We start from the raw sequence: 24584 nt of genomic DNA, 5'->3' as shown, positions 1-24584 counted from the left end.
AAAAAATGGCTCTGAGCACTATGGGACATTTCTGTGGACATCAGTCCCCTACAACTTAGAACTACTTAAACCTAACTAACCTAAGGACATCACACACATCCATGCCCGAGGCAGGATTCGAACCTGCGACCGTAGCGGTCGCGCCGTTCCAGACAGAAGCGCCTAGAACTGCTCGGTCACTCCAGCCGGCTCTGATGAAGTAATTAATAATTTAAAACACGAAGCCCCAGGTTTTGATCCAGTGGAATTAATGGGAGGGATTTGACCTAACAACATTCTATTTGATCATAGTATGAAGAGTTTCATGCACCACGACTTTACATCCCGGAAGGTTTACCAAAACATCCTACTTGATTTAGTAGAATTCCCTAAAATTACAGAATTGTCTATGAAGGAAAAGAAGAAGGTAGCTCGTACCAATATTATAAAAAAGGCGTTGGAAAGAAAAAGGAGACATGATGCGAGAGCTAGTCCAACGAGTTTTCAGATTGGTGATCTAATGCTAGTAAACACCAAGGAAAAATCTAAGAAACTTACGGCTGAAACTAAGACATTTGCAGACGAGTATGTAGGACCCTAAAGAGTTATAGAGAAACCCCATGCAAATGCCTATAGACTCGAGTATATGAAGTCACATAAGCTATTTGGATTAAGAAACATTATTGATTTAAAGAGATACTATTAGAAAGAATTCTAAAAGCATAGTAACTACACTAGATTACTACCCTATTCTCTGTCCGATCTTATTCCTCCAGGGCCGTGTGTCTTGCACGTTGCGGTTAGCGCCCGCATAGTGCCTAGCTGATCGGTTTATCCTTCAATTTTCGTTTTCGTAAACACGTGGCCTACCTATCTCCTTTATCTATGCGTCCTTGCGTCCCCACCTTTGGGAGTGGGGAAGGTACACTTTTCTATCTATCCATTGCAATTCCTTGAATTGCCACTCAGCAATACCAACGGGTTATCGACCTGTTGAGTGATGTGAACACTGCGGCAACAATGCCTCCCCCTTTCTTTTCCCTGGCATGAGGAAGAAGCTGAACCGTTTTCCAGCACTGTTTCTTGGTTAAACTATTGACAGCATCCTTAGATGGTCTTCCCAATCTTGCGCAGGCCCTTGTATGGGCTCAAAACGATACCATCTCCTTAAGATGTGTTGAGTGATGAGATGACTGAGGCAACAATACTCCTCTCTCCTATCCTTGGCGTAGGTGATCAGCAAAGCGGTTTTTCAACCAAACAGCACAAACTTACACATTTGTTCTAATAGTGAACGAAGATACTGACCAAACCTAACATAAATATAAATATACACTGCTGGCCACCGTAAATGCAACACCCTGAAGGAAGCATCCGAATCAAGTGAAATTTACACCATGAGTTTGCAGCGATGAGATATGCAACTGATTAGAATTTCAGCGCAAACGCACATCACGCGCGCCTGTGGCGCCACCTCATAGCGCCATTTAAGGCTTGGCGATTTCGACGAGTCTACGTTCGGCACGTGTGTATACCTTGTGGTTGTTTCACAAGACGATCAGTTATGCCTCGTAGACAACAGCGAACATCTTTCGATCAAGTATCCGAGTTCGACAGAGGAAGGATAGTGGCTTACCGAGATTGTGGATTATCATACAGAGAAATCGCTAGTCGTGTTGGACGAAACCAAACAACTGTAATGCGGATATGTGACCGTTGGATGCAGGAGGGTACGACGGACCGACGTGGTCGATCGCATTCACCTCGGTGCACCACTGCACGTGCTGATAGGCAAATTGTGCGCATGGCAGTGACGGATCGCTTAGTGACATCCCGAACCATAGCACAGCACATTGCGTCAGAAACGCATCATCCAGTGTCTGCGCGTACCATTAGACGCCGTTTACAGCAGAGTGGTCTGTCCGCAAGACGTCCATTGCTTCGTCTACCATTGACGCAGAACCACAGACGTCTCCGTCGCCAATGGTGTGATGACAGACGGATGTGGACGGCAGAATGGAATGACGTTGTCTTTACTGACGAGGCACGCTTCTGTCTGCAGCACCACGATGGTCGAATTCGAGTGTGGAGACACCGTGGAGAGAGGATGCTGGATAGCTGCATTATGCACCGCCACACTGGTCTTGCACCGGGTGTTATGGTATGGGGCGGTATTGGATATTACTCTCGCACGCCTCTAGTACGCATTGCCGGTACTTTAAATAGTCGGTGCTACATATCCGAGGTGCTGGAGCCAGTTGTCCTTCCGTACCTTCAGGGCTCGGCCACAGCCATATTTCAACAGGATAATGCGCGACCACACGTGGCACGCGTTGTCCAAAGGTTCTTCGTCAATAACCAGATTGAATTGCTTCCCTGGCCGGCTCGCTCTCCGGATATTTCGCCGATAGAAAACATGTGGTCCATGGTTGCTCAACGAGTGACTCAGATTACATCCCCAGCTGCCACACCAGATGATCTTTGGCAACGTGTGGAAGCTGCTTGGGCTGCTGTACACCAGGAACACATCCAACGTCTCTTTGACTCAATGCCGAGACGTGTGGCAGCGGTGATCTCCAACAATGGCGGCTACTCTGGCTACTGATTCTGGCAGGAACCACATGTCACAAACGTCTGTAAACGTAATCATTTGATACTTGGTCAACATGTTATCTACAAAATAAATTTTGTTGTGCTACCTCTTGCCTTTCTTGGTGTTGCATTTACGGTGGCCAGCAGTGTATATGACGGTAGTATCTGTTCCCGAAAGAACAGTGACCGTGGATGACCATGCAGCTTTGCTAGAAATGAAATGATAAATGGACACCCCAGCTTCAAACAGGCGTTCATGTACTTCATTGGGGACATGTTGAAAATCTGCCACGAGTAATGAGTATGATGGGCAAACATCTATTAGGCGCACTACGAATGTAGTGGTTTGGACATGTCGGGAATGTGGATCTCACGGGGAGCGTGCAAGGGATAAGTCCCTGCAGACGCTCTATTCTCTGTGCCCGCGGTGGCTCAGATGGATAGAGCGTCTGCCATGTAAGCAGGAGATCCCGGGTTCGAGTCCCGGTCGGGGCACACATTTTCAACATGTCCCCAGTGAAGTACATGAACGCCTGTTTGCAGCTAGGGTGTCCATTTAATTATCATTTCATAAATATAAATGAGATGACTTGAAAGCCACAGAGAGGTGGACTTAAGTGTATTTAATATTGCCAGTAAGGTATGTTTTCTTCATTGTAGTGTACAATATGGGTTTGTAAAAAAATGTCTCTGAGCACTATGCGACTTAACTTCTGAGGTCATCAGTCGCCTAGAACTTAGAACTAAGTGAACCTAACTAACATCACACACATCCATGCCCGAGACAGGATTCGAACATGGGACCGTAGCGGCGCTCGGCTCGAGACTGTAGCGCCTAGAACCGCCTGGCCAGTCCGGCCGGCTATGGGTTTGAGAGCCACCCAAGTTGCCATGAGTCGTTCTTAATGTTTATCTATAAGGACCTTTTTTCTATGTACTATATGTATTCCACAGTAACTGACTGGTGTTAGAGGTGTTTCGAGAGTCACAGAAGTTGGCTGAAGTTCGTTACGGTAATGTGTAATGAGGAGCCACAGTAATTGGCTAGTGGTTTCAGTACTTTACTATAAGGACTTATTGTATTTTTCTGGAATCTTGTGTACGAAAGATACAGAGTCCCAGAGGTGGTATGAGTTGTGTTCAAATTTTCTACATGGACTTTTCGTATTCTTTACCAATAATAATGTATTCCTTATGTAATATGTGTCTAATATGAGGACTCTGCTAAAGCCATAGAAGCTGGCGAGAATGATTTTCAGTAATTTTATGAGGACTATTCATTAGTTTGGTATTGTCTGTGTATAATATGTGGGTGAGATGTTCTTTCGGAACTACTAAAGCGGGCATGAGCAGTTTTCAGTAATTTTATTGAAATGCTTTCTCCTTTTATACAATGTATATAGGAGGTGTTGCAGAACTGCAGAAAGTGACCTAAATGGTGTTCAGTATATTCAACAATTTTGCATTTCTTATGTAACGTATATAGATGTTTTCCAGAACCGCAGATGTAGACAGAAATAATTCTCAGTATATTTATTGATGTTGTGTTTTTCTTGAGGCATAATACTTCATTTATATATAAAAAGTTATGGAACTTAATTTGTTACTGTAAAAAAATTGCTAAAGGAAAAATTCCTAAAGAAAAATGTTTGTGGAATTTTGAATCAGCAATAGACGAAAGGTGCCTATTGTGCGATAGTTCCCTAATATGAGACACCCCAACTGTGCTCATGTTAGGGGTTGCACTCTGGTGGAGAGTTTCTTAAACACGTCTGTTGCGTGCCAGACGACGACACAGCGAGCAGGAAGCCATAGTTGAGCCGGACACAGTACGTAGAGGACGATACAAAATTTCTTGTGTTTGGAGTTTTGCGACATCGGTGTTGAGACAATATTTGAGCTTAAAGGTGAGTGGATATTACAGCACTCCTTTATTGTTGTTATTTGTAATGGTATTACCTATAATTATTGACAATTAGGTTCATTTTCCAACGAACGTTGTTAGCAAGTGCGTGATTCTCTGTGTAAGATGGCGAAATTCCTAATATGCGACAGTAAGGGGATCCAAATACGCGACAGTGTCGCATATTACGATACCTATCGCATATTGGGGGAACTCACAATTTTTATATGTAATTTACGCTAAACTATCATGAGATAATAATATTTCATCATTTATTGTAGTAAGATTTTGGCCACTGAGTTTATTTTAATTCGATTAAATTATCATAAACACGGATTACTTTGACTAGTCTTACGATCAGAAATTGGAATGTTTTCTGGAACTTGATGGAAGGTGCACCTGCAGGATCAGAATCAGCTTGTCATCCAAGTGGCTCGATACAAACTCACAATTTTACTCATTGGTTTGATCATTTTGTGAGTCATGTAAAGCCATCTTCAAATGACCCTGTCATTTTGATTCTTAATAGGCATTATTCCCACACAAAGAATTTCGATGTGTTAGATAAAGCACATGAAAATAATGTTCATATTGTATGTTTGCCACGTCGCTCAACGCAGAAAATGCAGCCACTTGACGTCGGATTTATGGGGCCTTAGAAAACCTACTACGCCCAAGAGATAGAAACGTGGTTGGCAAGTAACCCAGGTCGTGTTATCACCCCATTATTAATAGCCAAGTTATTTGGGGCAGCTTACAACCGAGCAGCAAAAATGGAAGCATCTGTGAATGCCTTGAGAAAAAGATGTCTCATCCCATCCAACAGAAACATCTTTAGGGAACATGAATTTCCAGTTCATCGCCATGCTAACGCTCTTCAAGAAAGAGATGCCAAAAACGAAAATGAAACTACTGGTGGTGATGGTTAGGCTGTCAGCCCGGCATGCATCAGACATCACATCGCAAAACCACCTGGCGTTAGTCAAATAGGTCAAACATCGCGTTTGTGTTCTACTGCGTTACTAACTTCAGCTCCTTATGTGAAGCAAATGCAAGAATCTAAACAGAAGTAATCAGAGGCTGAAGCTAAGAAATCAGCGAGAAAGTTATTTGGGGAGAAGAGTGGAAAATCTTCCAATCGTAGACCTAAAGCAGAAGAATCGTCTAGTGATTCGGCATCCGATGTCCATCTTGATGACAGTGGGGATTCAGACAGCTGTGATGACGATGACGCAGTGTGTCTGTTCTGTACTGGGCGCTTTTATGAAGGGAGAAATGAGCACAGTGCACGAAATGTTATAGCTGGGCTGATGAAGATTGCGGTGTCACAGAAGACAATTTTGTTTGCCCCGGATGTCGTAAATATGAACCTAAGTAGTGTGAAATGAGTGAAGGATAACAAAAATGAATGAACATGTAAATATTGTATATTCATATGTCATTATTAGGTAATAAAATAATTACAGCAAAATATTATTACTGTCTCATATTAGGAAACCTTGATCTCATGTCTACGAAATGTCTTGTTTGTGAAGATGTAATAACTACTCTGAAAGATTGTTTATTATTGCAAATATGATAATTGTATGATAAAATTAAATAATGTAAGATCTTATTACCATCATAGAAAATACAATTTCACTTACTTTTAGGTCTTTCAAACGGGTTTACAAAAGTGTGTCTCATATTAGGCACTTTCCCTCTATTTGTAACAGAAACTTGCTTCGTGATGAAAATAGATTTTGGAAAAAGAATTCAGTGGTGGTGCCAATTTTTGGTACTGTTGATTTTTTTTTGAGGGAATATTTAATTCACATTTTACTGAGTGGATTAGTATTAAATTTAAGTACTGTATAAAATACAATGGATATTACTGGAAAACGAATTTTTTGAGGAAAAAAAAGCTTTTAGTAAATGAGAGAAGTATATTTGAAAAGAACAGTAAAGTTTTGGAAAAAAATTTCATGGAGTTCTTTGCTTTTGAATTGAGAGCAGAAATTACTGATTAAAGTGTAATTACATGTGTGTTAGGATATGATGTAGATATTAAGCATGGACCCTTAGACCTACTGTATTTTACAGGTACGAAAAAACTGTACAGAACCCGATACAAGACTGAGAGATAACACCAATCTGTAACTGCGAGGTGTACCCCAGTGACGAGAATATAATGCTACCTGTATGTAAGTGTAGAACTAAAGTTACCTGAACCCCTAAGTTTTGTGAAAAAAATGTTAGCGTTTATAAACGCCATTCATAGCGAGTATTATATATTTGAACACCCTCCACAGTGTCGAAACCATAGTGTAGTGAAATTTCATGGACACTCCACACAGTGCATAAATAGTAATATCCAAAAAATTAACTAATTTGTAAAATCATTAAATATTTGATTTCAATTTTGAAAGAAAAGTTCAATGTAAATATTTTGCTAATTCAGTTTTGAGAAAAATATTCAAGAGCATAATTTTGTGGGAAGAAGGTGATTTTGGAAAAAGAAGGAAATTTTTTCTTAATTAATTCTGTATGCTATTCAGTTCTAGCTTTTGAGATTCGATGTATTTGTATATAATTCTGTCATGTAGTTAAGATATTTGTTTAAGTGGGGAAAACAAAGTTTGATTAACAGTTTTGTGGTAGATAAAGACGAAACTTTTGGACGCAGTAAGAACCATAAAATGCAGTTAAAAGAAATTTTTGGTTCTTAGGGGGTCTGTAGCGTCGCAAGTTGGTCCGAGTGAGGACAGCTTGCTCCATGTAACTTCGGGGGCTGACATCTAGCGGCCTACCCAGGAGACACACATGAATCTGTCACTGCCTGCCGTGGGAAACCTACTCACAAGGGAACCTCCCCATCGCTCCCCCCTCAGATTTAGTTGTAAGTTGGTACAGTGGATAGGCCTTGAAAAACAGAACACAGATCAATCGAGAAAACTGGAAGAAGTTGTGTGGAACTATGAAAAAATAAGCAAAATAAACAAACTGAGTAGTCCATGCGCAATATAGGCAACATCAAGGTGATAGTGAGCTCTGGAGAGCGGTGGTCCCGTGGTTAGCGTGAGCAGCTGTATAACGAGAGGTCCTTGGTTTAAGTCTTCCTTGGAGTGAACATTTTATTTTCCCATAGTTATGATCTGTCCGTTCGTTCATTGACGTCTCTGTTCACTGTAATAAGTTTAGTGTCTGTGTTTTGCGACCGCACCGCAAAACCGTACGATTAGTAGACAAAAGGACGTGCCTCTTCAATGGGAACCTAAAACATTTGATCGCAAGGTCATAGGTCAACCGAGTTCTCCACAGGAAAACGTCTGATATATTCTATACGACACAGGTGACGGCATGTGCGTCACATGACAGGAATATATTGTCGACCCACCTAATCTGTACACTTGGTGAATGGGTAAAAAGATTCTTCTACCTTGCCCGATTTATGTTTTCTTGTGGATGTGATAATCATTCCCAAAAAACTCATGAAAACATAAAGAGTTTGTGACATAAACTGTAAATAAAAAATTAAGTTTTCACTCAAGGGAAGACTTGAACCAAGGACCTCTCGTTCAGCAGCTGCTCACGCTAACCACGGGACCACCACTCTACAGAGCTTACTATTACCTTATTGTGGCATATGTTGCGTATGGACTATTCAGTTTGCATATTTTGCTTATTTTTTCATAGTTCCACACAACTTCTTCCTGTTTTTTCGATTGATCTGTGTTCAGTTTTCAAGTCCTATCCACTGTGCCAACTTATAATTAAATCTGAGGGGGGTGCGATGGGGAGGTTCCCTTGTCAGTGTCTCTTACTGAATGTGTACATTCACCACCTATACGAATCTGAATAAACGATAGCAGATTTTGTGTAATCACTTTCAAAATTTGTATAGTGCACTTTGTTATTAACAGAAAGGTGGTGTGAAAACCTCAGCTTTCCATCGGGCCTATTTTTGGAGATAGAAAAATTTACTTTAAAGTTAGAAAAGCTACAATTAAGAAAGGAAATTCACCAGGGGGCATTTATGACTGGTTTTTGGTTGGCAGTTGAAATACTCTCCTGAAGTATCAGGGTATAGAATTGTTTATTTGAAATTTAATTTAAAAATTTCAAATACCTTACAATTTTCGTAGTATGAAATCTAGAATAACTTCAGAAAGAACTATTAAAATCAATATTTATTTTATTATGTATTATGTGAGCCTGTGAGTAAATGAGTGTGTGTATGTGGGACGTTCAAAAAATTTCAGTATTGCATTATATACCGTCAAATGTAACGTGTAAGAATTACACAAGCCTGTCATGGGAAAATAATCCTAGGTGATTTACCCACTTTGCTGATGACGCATGTCTAGGTGGGATTGCTATTGTAACAGAGCAGCCAGAAAGTCAGCAGGAGTAAGATCTGTATCTAAAGAATATTTCCAGATTTATTGACTTTTTGTTTTCGTTTATTAAACATTACTATAATATTTGTAGGTCACATTGACGCAAATGCGTCTGTATATAAGGGTTGGTACAGGCCAGGTTTGGCGCGAGTATGATCATGAGCGAGCATTATGATTGGCATCCAGTATGGTCAGCCAATGAGAATTGAGATGGTGCGCGCTAGTTACCAGATAGTTATACTGGGAGTGAGCCTGGAAGAAGGAAGTCGCTTGCTAGCTTTGAACGCGGATGATCATGTTACTAGTGCCAGGAACAATACACTGCTGAGATGTAGAATTACATAGTGTTTGAGATATTGGTGAGGTAAGTTGATAGCAGTTGTTGTTGACGACTGCTTGGCGAAATTTCAGAGGATTTGACTAAATATATTGGGCAGATATTCACGTGTGAATTATTGGTCTTCATAGGATCCGCGTGGCATGTTTCAGTATTCAACAACTGAGCATTTTCGGCGAGCAGTTTATTTTTTAGAAATCTACAACGAGGACCGAATGTAATAACTCATATTAGTGCTGAAATTAATGAGTATGGAAACTTTGTTTGATTTGGGTCGGGTTTGGACCGATTACTGGCTGCTGTGCGTGTGAAATGTGTGTATGAATCGTGAACTGGAAGGAAATAGCCCATAGCTTAAATGTGGACTGAATAGTACCTTTTCCTTTGGTTATCAAGGACAAAATAAACATTATTGCGTGGAACTTTCGGATATTATTTTTCGGAAGCCAATCCATTTTCTTACTGCACGAGAGAATTCGATGACAGTAATCCTACAGAACTCCCTTTCATAATTGTAGTTGCGCAGCCTCAGTAATTGTAGATATTAGGTGGTGTTTTTTATCAACACTGCTTTTACATCATCACACGCAAGAAAATAAGCCCCGACACGCCACTAGTGAATCACAGTTGTGGAACTGTCAATCTCGAAACGAGTCACCTTTTTCCTACTTATCAGTTACAGTAAAATTCCATTGTGGTTTCAAATAGTCCTTATACATCATGTAACTGCTCTTCAGACTCTGCCCCGCTATCCCTACAGCTTTGAACATGTGATCGTCACAATTTAAGTATATCTAGTACATTCTGCAACCCCTGTATGAACAGAGTGAGCAGACGTAATGCTATAGGGCCATGTATTGACCACTCAGTGAAAATCAGAACATGTGTCCAAGCTCCGCCAGCCGTGTATGATGTGTAAGGTCTGCGCCAAACATAACCTGCTGCTGCAACACGAAATAATATAAAGATAGTACAAATATTACAGCGGTGTACCTTACTGGAAAAATTAGAAAGACTCAACATAAAGCAGGCACTGCAGTCCGAAGCAGATCCACCTCTCTCAGGGTCCACTCACATGCATCACCCAAGCAATCTATCATCGTTATTCCTTACCACCCAACAGAGAAAAATTACGAACTATGTAAGCTCCGCTAACTTCATTCGACACATTTTTACTGCATCTCTCTCTCTTCCGATGTATCGAAAACTAATACCATCTGCATGCCGGCATCGAGCATATGCGGCGATCCTATCTAATATTCTGATATTGACCTATTGGAGAAGAGGAGGAGGCCAGTGAAGAACGTCGCTAGCACAGACCACAGTAAAGTTCCATCCCCTGTAATGTATGAGGCCAATCTACATCAGATTATCAACTTTTGAGAGGGTGCCTGGTTTTTTGTTTGATATATTGCTTTTTCTGCTGTAACACACTTTGTACACTGTCATACATTTCCTTTCTTCCGCGACAACTTCGAGGTCTGTGTCATGTTCTAAACTGACATTAACACATTTTGATCCACTGGCTCTCACAGAAAACAGAAAACTACACATCATGTCGTTGCTGCTGCTCCCATAACACAAACAAACACACTGAGTGGTTGAAATGAAAAACAGTTACAACATAAGGAAACTGGAAGAGTTTTGAGGCACTGTGGAGCGTTTCCAAACAGCTGTCTGAAGATGATTGACGACCTCTACATGTAAACTCATCATTCACAGTGACGGGATATCTGATTGCAATGTGTTCCATTTGATTGATTCCCCATATTCATACCATGTACGTGATCACTGTTCCGGTGCTAGCCATCCAAAGAAAGCGTTTCACCCTCCACCAAGACTCTTTCTACATCTCAAACAAGCAATGTCAGTCATTCATTATATGCTAATCAACAGAATACCAGTGGATGGATGGGATGGAAAGGACATCATCATGTATCATAATAATAATAATCATAACAGTTGATAGTGCGATCAATTTTAGAAATTTTACGGTAATTTCGACACCAAACTTTGACACAGCAGCATCCTTCCCAGTTTCTGTATAACCGCTAAGCTGCCCCTCCGCTACTTCGCGAGTACCTTTGCGAATGTAAATAAAAGACTGTGCAGTACGTTTATTCGTTGCTAATTGTCGAAGATACACACAAAAGTTTACCAGACAGCGACCTATATATCTCTAGCACTTCGATCATAGTGCGTAATTTATGACCTTTCCTCTTTGTGGATGGCAGTCATAGGGCATTCTCGCATTCTTAGGAAAAAGTTAGAGATCGAAAGATCTCCTCACATTGTCTTTGACCAACGCTCACTGCATCACAGGCACCGATTTAATCTGCAGCTGAACAGAAGTAGACCGCTACATTCCACATTTCGCGAAAGATCAGTGTGAACAGAGACTATAACTGCTGTCTCGCATCCACCAAAGAGCGAAAGATTTCCCCAGATGCGCGAATGTCGAGGAGGTTAGCATCCCTTATTGGTGTATGATGATGAGGTCCCATACTCTGTGACAGAGTGTAGGGGACGATGCAGGAGACCCACACCCCCGAACTAGGCGGTTTGCCATTGCCTTCCTCTGAACGTAATGGGGATGAATTGTGATGATGAAGATGACACAATATTCAGTCATCTCGAGGCAGGTGAAAATCCCTGACTCCGCCAGGAATCGAACCCGGGATCCCATGCTCGGGAAGCGAGAACGTACCGATACACTACGAGCTGTGGACTTATCGGTGTATAGTAGATATGAAACTGTTGTGATGATATTACAGTCTGTCACTAGTTTCGAGCGGTTTGGGAAATTTTTTCCCAGCAGGACCACACCAGTTGTATGGTATCGTCAGTTTTTGTGCTGTTTTCCGATTTTAGGCTTTCCTTGTGTATCCCTATGCATGTAGTTGTGATATTAGGCCCGATCTTTATGATTAACATCTTAATTAGGATCTGTTTTAATTCATTTTCCTGACCAAAATAAATGAAGTACACTAACCTCATCTTCCTTTCCTGCATCTAGACAGTTTACATGTACTGGCAGGAGCTTTTGGGTTTTCCATGGTGTAGGACCAGGGTTCGAGTCCCAGAGAGGGCTCCATCATTTATAATTTCCCGTCAATTCCAAGCACCTCTGGTGATGTAATTGTGCTAGGGTGTGCAATTGGGGTCTCCATCAAGGAGGACCAGGGTTCAGGTCCTGGAAAAGGCACCGCCAATTTTTTTTTGCAACCAATTCCTCTGGGGGGGGGGGGGGGGGGCGAGATGCCATCACAGCCCTGGGACAAAGAAATTCCCACCGAAATTAGAAATTTCCGTCATAATTCGAAATTTCCGCCAAAATTAGAAGATTCCACCAAAATTCGAAATACACACCAATAGGGTAGGTGGTGGAGGTGGTGGGGTGGGGGACGGTGGAGAAGGGGGTAAGGGGACTGGGGCCCTAGTGCAAGCTGAGAAGAATGAGGATGGTTGGAGTGCTGGTGAGTGTGGTCAGGAGGTTCACTAATTGACCACTTTAATTAATCTACTAGTCAATTTTACATCAGAACTGCACTCATGCCCGCATTTCCCTTATACTCACAGCTTCCTACCTACATATTACCAGTGTTCACATTCAACAAAGATAAACTTAATGCTGCTGTTTTGCTGCTAATACTGCTAAGTGACATTTCCAGTCTTTGTTCTGTTACGACAGTTTGTGGAGGTTCGATGTTGGTGACTTTTATGTCGTAAATTATTCCATCGATGTTGCTGGCTGTATCTCCTGGAAAGACGAAAAGTCACAATACTTGAGTGATTTTGCCGCTCAGAATGACCAGTGTGGAAAATAAGAGTTAGCATGTTGTTTTACACACCTTCACCACTCGGTAGCAAATTATCGTTGGTTGGCGCGTAAAAATCTCGATAGCTTCGATACAGGATACCTAATGTTAATTCATTGTCAAAAAGTCGATTCCTAGTGCTTATAATGGAAAAGAAACCCTACCGTCGATATCTTTTTCGATTTTGAATGTAATCAGAATATATACCTTTTGTTCCGAGACTGTTTTATCCCTGGCGTGTAAGCAATATCTCCGTAATGAGTACCGTTACAGCTTGAAGTAGCAACTATAATCGATGAATATGCGTTCCGTCAGTCAATTGTAGCCATGGCATGTTAATTCGTGGACACGTAGCCGCAGTGTGGCACAGACCGCAGAGGAGTTAGATCTCTAAATCGAATGATACAGACACTCTCCAGAATGGTTTGAAGGAAGCAAAAGTGTGTGCAAAATTTGTCCTGCAAACACTGACTCGCGAACAACAACATCGAAGTGTGGACGCCTGCCTCGACATGACAGAAATCCATAACACGGACAGTTCTTTGCTGGAGAAAATCATCCCCGATGGCGAGACTGTGTGTTGTCAGTGCGAATCTGCTCCAAAATGACAAAGTGCTGAAACGCACTTTAAGTGCAACGCTTGACGGTATAATCCGAGTTTAAGCCGATGAGCCACGCGAGTTCTACAACATCCCGAAACGGTCTTTCTTAACAGTCTCACGAGGTTATATGAATGTTCGGTATATTGGAGAGACAATGTAGAGCGCCATTTGAAATTACATTACTTACGAGGGTACTGTAACAGTGCATATAATCAAAGCGCTTACAGATAAGGTCATTGCGGTCTCCTCTCAAGAAACAAAGACAGGCAGCACGCATATAACGGTAACCAACTTGCATCCAGGAACGAATCATCAATTACAGAGAGAAATGTGAAGGCAATAGAAGGAAGAAGTTTACTGGCATCAGTCACTTTTTATTTTATTTTCACAATGCGTCTCAGACGTTTAAGCCTCCATCACCAGATGGATTTATGTTAATTAATTAGAAATGTAAGTGTTGTGGGTATAAGATTAGAGTAACTTCTCGAACTCTCTACCGAGGACATAGGCTTCGTTTTACGTCGTATTTCCATCATGTACAACGTTTATATGACTTTGTATGTAATTGAAACACTACAGAAAAATAACACGTCACTACTGGAGAATCGAGACGCCATGTTCGCTTACTTCAGTGTTTACAAATTGTATGAAATGCAGTATGTGATGTCAACACGGAAGGAAATGGAACTTGTGATCTCTAGAGACGGCGCCACAGGCTAGCCAAGGCCGGCCGGTGTGGCCGAGAGGTTCTAGGCGCTTCAGTCTGGAACCGCGCGACCGCTACGGTCGCAGGTTCGAATCCTGCCTCGGGCATGGATGTGTGTGATGTCCTTAGGTTACTTGGGTTTAAGTAGCTCTAGGTTCTAGAGGACTGATGACCTCAGATGTTAAGTCCCATAGTGCTCAGAGCCATTTGAACCGCTTAGGCTACCCAAAGAATTACAAACATAACGTACATTACTTATTAACTCAAATAAATCTACACGATGATAAAGGTTTAAACCCCTGAAACATGTAGTGGAAAAGATTTTAAATTTTGACTAGTAACAGTAAATTTGTAGTTACAATTAACACAAATAACAGTCACGGTGAAGCGTAACATAAAATGATGACAACTGAAGACAAATGTGAGTTCATACCGATACCACATATTGTGAACTCTAATAACACAATTTAGTAGACATTTTAGTAACTGTGACATTTATTTTGACTCAGAATCGTAAATGATTCAAGTTACCTAGTTTCTTCGGATATATTGTAGTCAAGCCTAAACAGACAACTCTTCGCTGTCGCATTTGTAAGCCTTTCTTTTGGGTGCTAGGTTGATGCATGACTTTTAGTGCTGGTGAGGCCTGATTTCCTGACACACATCTTCCCCAATTATTCTGAAATATTTTCTGAACCAGTATTTGTTTAGGTTTCAGAAACAGTGTAGGTGAAAAATTCAGATAGGTACTGAAAAGATGATTTATTGACCTTATTTCTACATTTTGGATACACACTTATCTACTAGTTGGTTGAAGGTGCAAATGTTCTTATATGTCACGTTATTGGATCAGTTCCGTCACCTAATACAACAGTAATGAACATCTCCTACTTGCAAGGTCCGTTGAAAGGAGTACTTTCCAACATACTAGTCGAAATTCATGTGGATTCGATAGCGTCGATTGTGGAAGCCGCTGATGGGCGTCGGTTTTCTGTAATAATAGGGAATGTGTGATAATGGTCGACACTTCTCTGTTACCAGTTTTTTGAGTTTCGTTCATTGAACAATTGTTTTATAGGACCGGTATTTGTTGGACACCAGTTCTTGAAGCAGAACAAGTATTTCAATGAGATTGCTTTATTACGCACATAAATATTTATTACTCTTTCCTTAGCATAAGTAGCGCACATGAAACTGCTGAGCTATTGACTACATGGTTCAAAATTTTAATGTAAGCGTCGTATCTGATAGTGTCCCTTCTTCGTTGTATGAATTTATAGGGATGTTTTGGCTGTGTCAGACAGGAAGAGATATCCACATCACTGTGACAACTAGTCAGTTTATTCTGTGAACTACAAACAACGTAATTATGCTATTAGAACTTAAGTCCTAAAACTACACTGATTCCTGTACCTGGTGGCTCTCATAAGAGTGGTCAAGAGAATATTTTCTCGTGTTTCAGCAGATATCTGTTATTTCATTTCTGTTGTATGTGAGTGGAATTGTCTCAAACAAATACTGTTCGTCGTATGTTTCACGCGACGTCCGCTGTCTGCGGGACACATTGGTTTTATTCTCGTTAAAGTCAAATTTAATCATGCTATTCACATGGCTCTGAACACTATGGGACTTAACATCTAAGGTCATCAGTCCCCTAGAACTTATAACTACTTAAACCTAACTAACCTAACGACATCACACACATCCATGCCCGAGGCAGGATTCGAACCTGCGACCGTAGCAGTCGCGCGGTTCCGGACTGAAGCGCCTAGAACCGCAAGACCACCGCGGCCGGCTATCATGCTATTCAATAGAATGTTCGCATACTAGTCTACTGCGATAGGTGTTTTAAAGACGTGTTTAATATGGACCAAAAACCAGCAGACACTTTGTGTGCCATAGTTTGGCACTCGATGAACTAGGATATTCTATCGATTATCGAGCACTGATTATTCTCCGTGCTATACTGTACCTTTTAGTACACACTTTTACAACTAATATGACGCTCCACTAACTTGAAACCAGTCTGTCGAATGAGGGCATACAATTCCACTTTGACAAACTTTTGGTTTGTAACGGAAAATATACCAACGTTTTCTGATGTTGGCGAACGCATGAAACATGTGACGAGCGGTATGTGTTTGGGCTAACTCAATCACCATACCGCGAAATAAAATTCAAAATATCTACTGGTGTACCAGAGGAAATGTACCCAACAACTCCTACGACAGACAACTGCGTATCGTATACGAACTAAGCAGTGAGTACCATATGGAACGTTACTAGAATTAAACTGTTGGGAAACAAACAAGAAGTTGCTCTGCGAAACATTTACAGCTGCTGCATTTCAACTTAGAAAACAACATATACTAATGACTAAGAAAATTATATATATTGCCTTGGTCTCCTGAGGCAAATGGAGTGATCTGTCTTAGATTACACAATCTAACAATCTATTAAGTCTATCATACATATTAATTTTCTTGTAATTGACTTCTGAGCTCCTACAATAACTGGCCAATTTAAACAATGATACATTAAATTCGTAGACCGAAGGATAAGTAACAGATGCAAAATTGAGGTATAATGCAATGGAAAAAATAATCGATCCCTGACGATATACATAACACAGAGATGCGGAATAAATTCATGCAAAGATGATGTTCTAATTTACTATATGATTTGTGATTGATACAAGATTACGATTACGTATTGATGATATGTGAATGAGAACTGATTTTATCGCTGTTCACCAACTTTTCATTTAACGAAGCAAACAAAAACCTTTAAAAATTCAAATGGCGTGTGTATAAGTAAAACGTAAGTATCAGTGTATACGACAGTAAAGTAATGAACACCAAAGATTATCTTATTTAACACTGAGACAAGCTGCCTCCACAGCCTTAGAAAGGGAATACACGTAGTAAATGCCTTTCACTCGAACAGCAGGATACAACACACACTATTGTTCATTCGCTCTCACTCACACGAGTCTCGCTTTCCTTAAACCACGTATAAGGTACCGAATACTCTTTGAGGTCTGTAATTTTTTCACTACAGCAGTCCCAAAAATCACAGTGTGATCCAAGACTGTGGATACCGTATGAATACACCGAAATTGGCTATTCGTCAGCATATTTTGCTTTGTGACGCAAATGAGTGACACGAGAACGAATAACACAACCCTATACGTGGCAGCAGCTACAGCGGAGGCAGCTACAGGCCATCGGCAACGACAGCGGCGCAGTGGCAGGAGGTTGGCAGCCGCGCGACGGCGAGGCGCGGACACAGCGACGGCGCGTCGGGGTCCCACGTGATGAGGTGCGCGTAGCCCCAGCGCTGCGAGCACGTGTGGCGGCAGCGGCGCGCGCACACCTGCACGTGCACCTGCTGCGGCATGCTCTCCATCTGCACCACCACCAGCCACCGGCCAGACGAGGCGTCGCGCACGTAGCCCGGAGTCTCCCGGCGCTCGTTACCCGAGCACGACTCGCGACCTGCGTCGCGCCAAGACCATGCCTGTCAACAGTACAAAAATTTTACTCGATTAAGTGGAATGTAATATTACGAACAGCAGGCCAGTCAGTTACTTTATATTGTAAAATTTCGATGAAATTTTATTTTTCATGAATTCTTTTACAAATTCCACAAATGTTTTAATTTTGCAAATATTTAAGTCTAAGTAGTAGATGTCACTTTTACAATGAATGTCATTTACGTTGGTATTGCTATGGTTAAAAACGCTTCGTGAACTGACTGTCTTAATTATGACCTAGAAAAAATAAACTTCGTGGTTAATATATATTTTTCAAAAAAAACATGTAGTCGTCAGTTGCAAATTTATTTTCTGTTATACTTTACCGGTTTCGGCAAATTAATTTGTCAGTTTCAGAAGCTTAGTACTGATATGGCAGATGTCAGCATGCTCTTCACAGGAGTATAATGTCATGATATGTCCAAATATGTACATATTGTATGTGATTATTGTAAACACAGATTGACAATTTACGGTAACTGAAACGTCGATGACAGGGTGACACAGAAAACCGGGAACGTTTCCACAATCCAATAAAACTAGAAGTGATGAAGGGAAGAAATTGCATTCATAGTAATTGAAATTTTACATCTTTACCATTTACGAAACACTGATGACATTTATCATTTTTTTAAAAAAAAATTACGTCCTTTAGATGGCATCTGCCTGTACGAATACGTTCGTGAAATCTGCTGTTGAGATTCCTCATTGACCGCTGCAACATCTCAGCTGGGTTACTGTGAATTGCATCCCGAATTCTCTATTTTAATGATCCAGGGTTCTTGGTCGAGTCGTGTAGGCTTTGCTCTTGAGGTAGTCCCAAAAGAAAAAACTACAAATGGATAGATCTGGCGATCTAGGGGGCAGGGAATGTCACCGAATCGAGAGGTCACAAGGCTGCCAAACAACTCTTGCACATATGCCATTGATTACCGTGCAGTGTGTGATGTCGCTCCGTCCTGTTGAAACCCGGCTTCTTGGACGTATGGAAAGTAGATCAATATAGGTGTAATGAAAGTTCGTAACATCTCGAAGTAACCGTCAGCATTGACAGTTGCTGTGTTTCCCTATTCATTTGCGAAAAAACGCGGTCCTATAATTCCATGTGATGAAACACCACTTCATACTGTCACTTTACTAGCGTGTAAAGGGCGCTCATGAACGTTATTAGGATTTGCGTTTGCCCAGTAACTGTAGTTCTGTTTATTCATATGGCCTGTGAGATGAAATTGTACCTCATCTGACATCCACAACTTGTTTAGAGATTCATCGACGTTGTTTATTTTTTTAAATCATTTGTTGACAGAATCCTAATCGTAACCAGTAATCGTTGTCCTTCAATTATTGCACCATTTGTTGTTTTTACGGATGAAATTTTAAATCAAGATGAAGAATTCTGCGAACACTCTCCCGGGAAATTCCAACCACTGCTGCTTCCTTACGAACTGAAAGCCGTGGGCTCCGTAAGACAGACTCGTGTACAACATCAATTTGCGCTGGAGAACGCACACTTCTTGGTTGTTCTGTTGGTTTCTTCTTCAGGGCAGGTCCAGTCTCTTCAAAGGTATTAAACCAAGCCGGCCGGAGTGGCTGAGCCGTTCTAGTCGCTACAGTTTGGAGCCGCGCGACCGCTACCACCGCAGGTTCGAATCCTGCCTCGGGCATGGATGTGTGTGTTGTCCCATAGTGCTCAGAGCCATTTGAACCATTTTTATTAATCCAACATTTTATCGCGTGTTTCGACGGAACGGCATCATGACGTCCTAAAATCATAAAAACTTCGAAACTCCCTCTGCGCCGCTACCAAACTGTTATTGTTCTTATAAAACATTTTTATGACTAACGCACGCTGTTTTTCGTTCCACTGATCATGATTACTGAAATGACGGACTGTTTACTCGCTAACTGTTACGAATCCGCAGTGCTGCCACCTGCCCATTGCTGCCACTACTCATGTCATACATTCCCGTTATTCTGTGTCACCCTGTATATTACAAGCATAACAGCTGAATGATCTACGTATATGACAAGGACAACAGCTTGATATATACATATATGTGATTTACTTAGCGTAAATTGTCGACCTGGGTTTACAATAACCACATAATACATGTATATATCTGGGCATGTCATGATATTATGCTTCTATGAAAAACATATTAACATCTGCTAAACAAACACTAAGCTTCTGGAGCTGAATATGAAATTTGTTGAAACCAGTAGAGGATAATTAAAAATATATTTGCAACTGACGACCATATTTTATTCTGAAAAATATATACTACAGTTGCTGAAAGTTAAAGCCATGAATAAAATAATTAATATATAGATTGTTTTTGGTACACACCTACAATTCTGGTACACACTGAAAATCTTGTGCCACAGTACTGTAGCACGCTACTAGAAGAGCCAAAACAAACTGACGCAGCCCACCTCCACTTCATCATTCTAGTTTTGTTATGTTTTTTTTTTTTTTTCCTAGCGGTGTGCTACAGTACTGCAGTGCGAGGATTTGTGTACCTGAACAGTAGATATTTACCTGCAAAGAAACATATAAATAATTACGTAACTTTATTTTTAGAGGTGGTATTTACAACTTTATGGCTACCCATTGTATTATCTATGTCTACATACAGGGCTATTACAAATGATTGAAGCGATTTAATAAATTCACTGTAGCTCCATTAATTGACATATGGTCACGACACACTACAGATACGTAGAAAAACTCATAAAGTTTCGTTCGGCTGAAGCCGCACTTCAGGTTTCTGCCGCCAGAGCGATCGAGAGCGCAGTGAGACAAAATAGCGACAGGAGCCGAGAAAGCGTATGTCGTGCTTGAAATGCACTCACATCAGTCAGTCATAACAGTGCAACGATACTTCAGGACGAAGTTCAACAAAGATCCACCAACTGCTAACTCCATTCGGCGATGGTACGCGCAGTTTAAAGCTTCTGGATGCCTCTGTAAAGGGAAATCAACGGGTCGGCGTGCAGTGAGCGAAGAAACGGTTGAACGCGTGCGGGCAAGTTTCACGCGTAGCCCGCGGAAGTCGACGAATAAAGCAAGCAGGGAGCTAAACGTACCACAGCCGAAGGTTTGGAAAATCATACGGAAAAGGCTAATGCAGAAGCCTTACCGTTTACAATTGCTACAAGCCCTGACACCCATGACAAAGTCAAACGCTTTGAATTTTCGGCGCGGTTGCAACAGCTCATGGAAGAGGCTGCGTTCAGTGCGAAACTTGTTTTCAGTGATGAAGCAACATTTTTTCTTAATGGTGAAGTGAACAGACACAATGTGCGAATCTGGGCGGTAGAGAATCCTCACGCATTCGTGCAGCAAATTCGCAATTCACCAAAAGTTAACGTGTTTTATGCAATCTCACGGTTTAAAGTTTACGGCATCTTTTTCTTCTGTGAAGAAAACGTTACAGGGCACGTGTATCTGGACATGCTGGAAAATTGGCTCATGCCACAACTGGAGACCGACAGCGCCGACTTCATCTTTCAACAGGATGGTGCTCCACCGCACTTCCATCATGATGTTCGGCATTTCTTAAACAGGAGATTGGAAAACCGATGGATCGGTCGTGGTGGAGATCATGATCAGCAATTCATGTCATGGCCTCCACGCTCTCCCGACTTAACCCCATGCGATTTCTTTCTGTGGGGTTATGTGAAAGATTCAGTGTATAAACCTCCTCTACCAAGAAACGCGCCAGAACTGCGAGCTCGCATCAACGGTGCTTTCGAACTCATTGATGGGGATATGCTGCGCCGAGAGTGGGAGGAACTTGATTATCGGCTTGATGTCTGCCGAATCACTAAAGGGGCACATATCGAACGTTTGTGAACGCCTAAAAAAACTTTTTGAGTTTTTTTATGTGTGTGCAAAGCATTGTGAAAATATCTCAAATAATAAAGTTGTTGTAGAGCTGTGAAATCGCTTCAATCATTTGTAATAACCCTGTATATACTCCACAACCCATCGTACGGCCCCTAGGTGAGGCTACCCTGTGCCACTACTGTTCATTTCCTTTCCTGTTCCACTTGCGATCAGACCTAAATAAAAACGACTGTCTATATGCCTCAGTAAGATCCCTAGTGTCTTACATTTTATCTTCGTGGTCTTTACGCCAAGTGTATATCGACGGCCGTAGAATTGTTCTGCAATCTGCTTCAAACGCCGCTTCCCTAAGTTATCTCATCTCTAAATTGTTTCGATGCCTTCCTTGAATCTGACCTGGTGACGATCCCAAAGACTCGGGCAATACTCAAGAATAGGTCGTACTAGCGTACTATATGCTGTCTCCTTTCCCAAAGTTCTACCACTATAAATAACTACGGTTGTTGAAATCGCATATATCCGGCTGCTCATTGAATACACTGTACTGAAACGGTATTCTGTGCTGTGGAAAATCGGACGTAGTGCGTGTGAATACTTCTTATTGTGCGGTACATCAGTAGACACCGAGTTTCGTAACATAACGAAATTCTCTAATGCCCGTCCTATGTGGTGTAACATGCTGTTGTCAATTCGGCCATATGCCGTTTTGATTAGTGCAGGATCAGTTTCTGTATGTTGGCTATCGCCTGTATTTGTCACACTTACAGCACGGTTGGTTTGAAAATGGACACAGGTATTCGAATCTAGTCACCATCAAGAAAAAAAATTAAACTTCTCAATGCAGCTTATGACGGGGCTACAACTACTTACTTCAATTACAAGACAAGTTGTGAACTTATTTTTCACCTCCATCATGCTGCAATTTCGTAAATAGTAAATTTTGTTATAAAATGATCATGAGCAGAGAAACACGCCATGATTGCGCTAATGTAAGGAACATAATTTGTGAGCAGGAAATGATTTCGCGATTAGTTTCGAGGTGAACAGATATCTGTTGGTGACAAACGTAGTCTGGGTCGGTAGTCACATTACAAATTCCAGAGATTGGACGAGCTAGCAGTCAAGACATTACGAGATCGGTACCTGAGGGTTTGGGGATTAGAAAGGACAGTGTTAACACAAAGATGTACAAGCATTTAAGGAAGTCGATGGTGATATCTCAATTTGTGCAGCAACAAAGGATGAAGAGAACATAAAAAAGATACACACAAACGATGTGTAAAATGTGTTGTTGCTACTATACTTAACTCTGAAGGCGAATTAGCTACTTTTAATAATGTATTCTTTCTTCTTTCTGTGACTGAGTTCAACGATCATCATACTTATAAATAGTATCGTTAGTTATGAAACTGTAGATCACTCTTTCAGAACACAGGGATAATATTTACGTAGGAAAGAAAAATATACTACACGACAAAACATTCACTTCTACAAACAATTCTGAATCTGTTTTTCGAGAGATGCATCAGATGTAGATCATTTGAGAAAGCGAAAATTCTGAAGAATCGTTATTACGGTATTAACATGCTTGCTAACAAACTGAAATGACAGGTTTCCTGCAAGAGAAATATGCAAACTAACAATTAATGCACTCGTTCCATTCAGTATATTTATACAGTATAATTCAACATTTATAGACTTATGTGACCCCATATTACAGAGTATTTAATTTGACAGCAAAAGAAGTGATACTTTTTGTATAATTGTATGGCTTAAATTCTGGGACACGAGAAATCGTGTTATATTTTTATTTAGAAAATAAGTTATTAATTCATATTTTCTAAAATTGAATAACTATTTTCCGTATGCTTACGTGACAAGGTATGGAAATTACGTCATATTATTCACTACGTATGGAATGTTTTTTGTGGTTTTAATTTCAGTGTACCTCCTTCCAATTATTAATTATTAACCTTCATTAAGATGAAGATGATCGTTACGTAAGTTTCATTCTGTGAAGGATAAGGCCTTGACAGCAGGGACACGTTTGCTCGAAGATATCTGCCGTTTACGTCCATCGAGTGATAACAACCTAACAGACTTAAGAGATCTCTCAGAAATAGGTAGCAGAAGTGACCTTGGACTTCTAGATTCGTCCAATAGAAAACAATACCAACGACCATGATATGCTGTTTCCATACTGGTACCGAACCTTTCAATAGGACCCTGCAGAATCACTCCAATGGATTTTCGTCAGACAGATCACTTGCTTAACTTGTAGGTTGAGGTATAGATGACACTCAAACATGAAAGCTGTTCAGTATTTACACCCATTTGGTGTAGGAAACAATACAGCCCAAAATTAAGTGTACGACGTTATTTCAACGTCTAAAGTGAATACATAATTTATCGAAGTACATACAAAAAGTTCAGTTGTTTATGTTACATTTTATGGCACACCTGGCCCCACTCACAAATGGATCAAATGGCTCGGAGCACTATGGGACTTAACATCTGTCATCAGTCCCCTAGAACTCAGACCTACTTAAACCTAACTAACCTAAGGACATGACACACATCCATGCCCGAGGCAGGATTCGAACCTGCGGCCGTAGCAGTCGCGCGGTTCTGAACTGAAGCTCCTAGAACCGCTCGGCCACCGCGCCTGGCCACCAGTCACATCTTTTGATCAATCTGTGTGCCTATTTCCGGTATTTCGAGGGTTGAAAAGTTCAATAATTGTATATATTAGTTACCAAAAATACATGAAGATTTGTTCTGTAACATTGCAAAAATCACATGGTCCATTTTTGGCATTACTTTAAATGGTTAAAATGGCTCTGAGCACTACGCGACTTAACATCTATGGTCATCAGTCCCCTA

The 24584-nt window shown here is 41.0% G+C and overlaps 1 non-coding gene across 1 annotated transcript; it reads left to right on the top strand.

The window, feature by feature from the left end:
* The first annotated feature begins 2991 nt into the window (after window positions 1-2991).
* Window positions 2992-3066, top strand: Trnat-ugu (transfer RNA threonine (anticodon UGU)). The gene has a single exon. It is a non-coding gene; the product is annotated as a tRNA-Thr (tRNA).
* Window positions 3067-24584: the final 21518 nt, after the last annotated feature.

This window comes from Schistocerca nitens, chromosome 3 (genome assembly GCF_023898315.1).
Source record: "Schistocerca nitens isolate TAMUIC-IGC-003100 chromosome 3, iqSchNite1.1, whole genome shotgun sequence".
In the NCBI taxonomy this organism is placed as follows: domain Eukaryota; kingdom Metazoa; phylum Arthropoda; class Insecta; order Orthoptera; family Acrididae; genus Schistocerca; species Schistocerca nitens.
The sequence above is the reverse complement of the archived record's forward strand: the minus strand, read 5'-3'. Positions and strand labels throughout refer to the sequence as shown.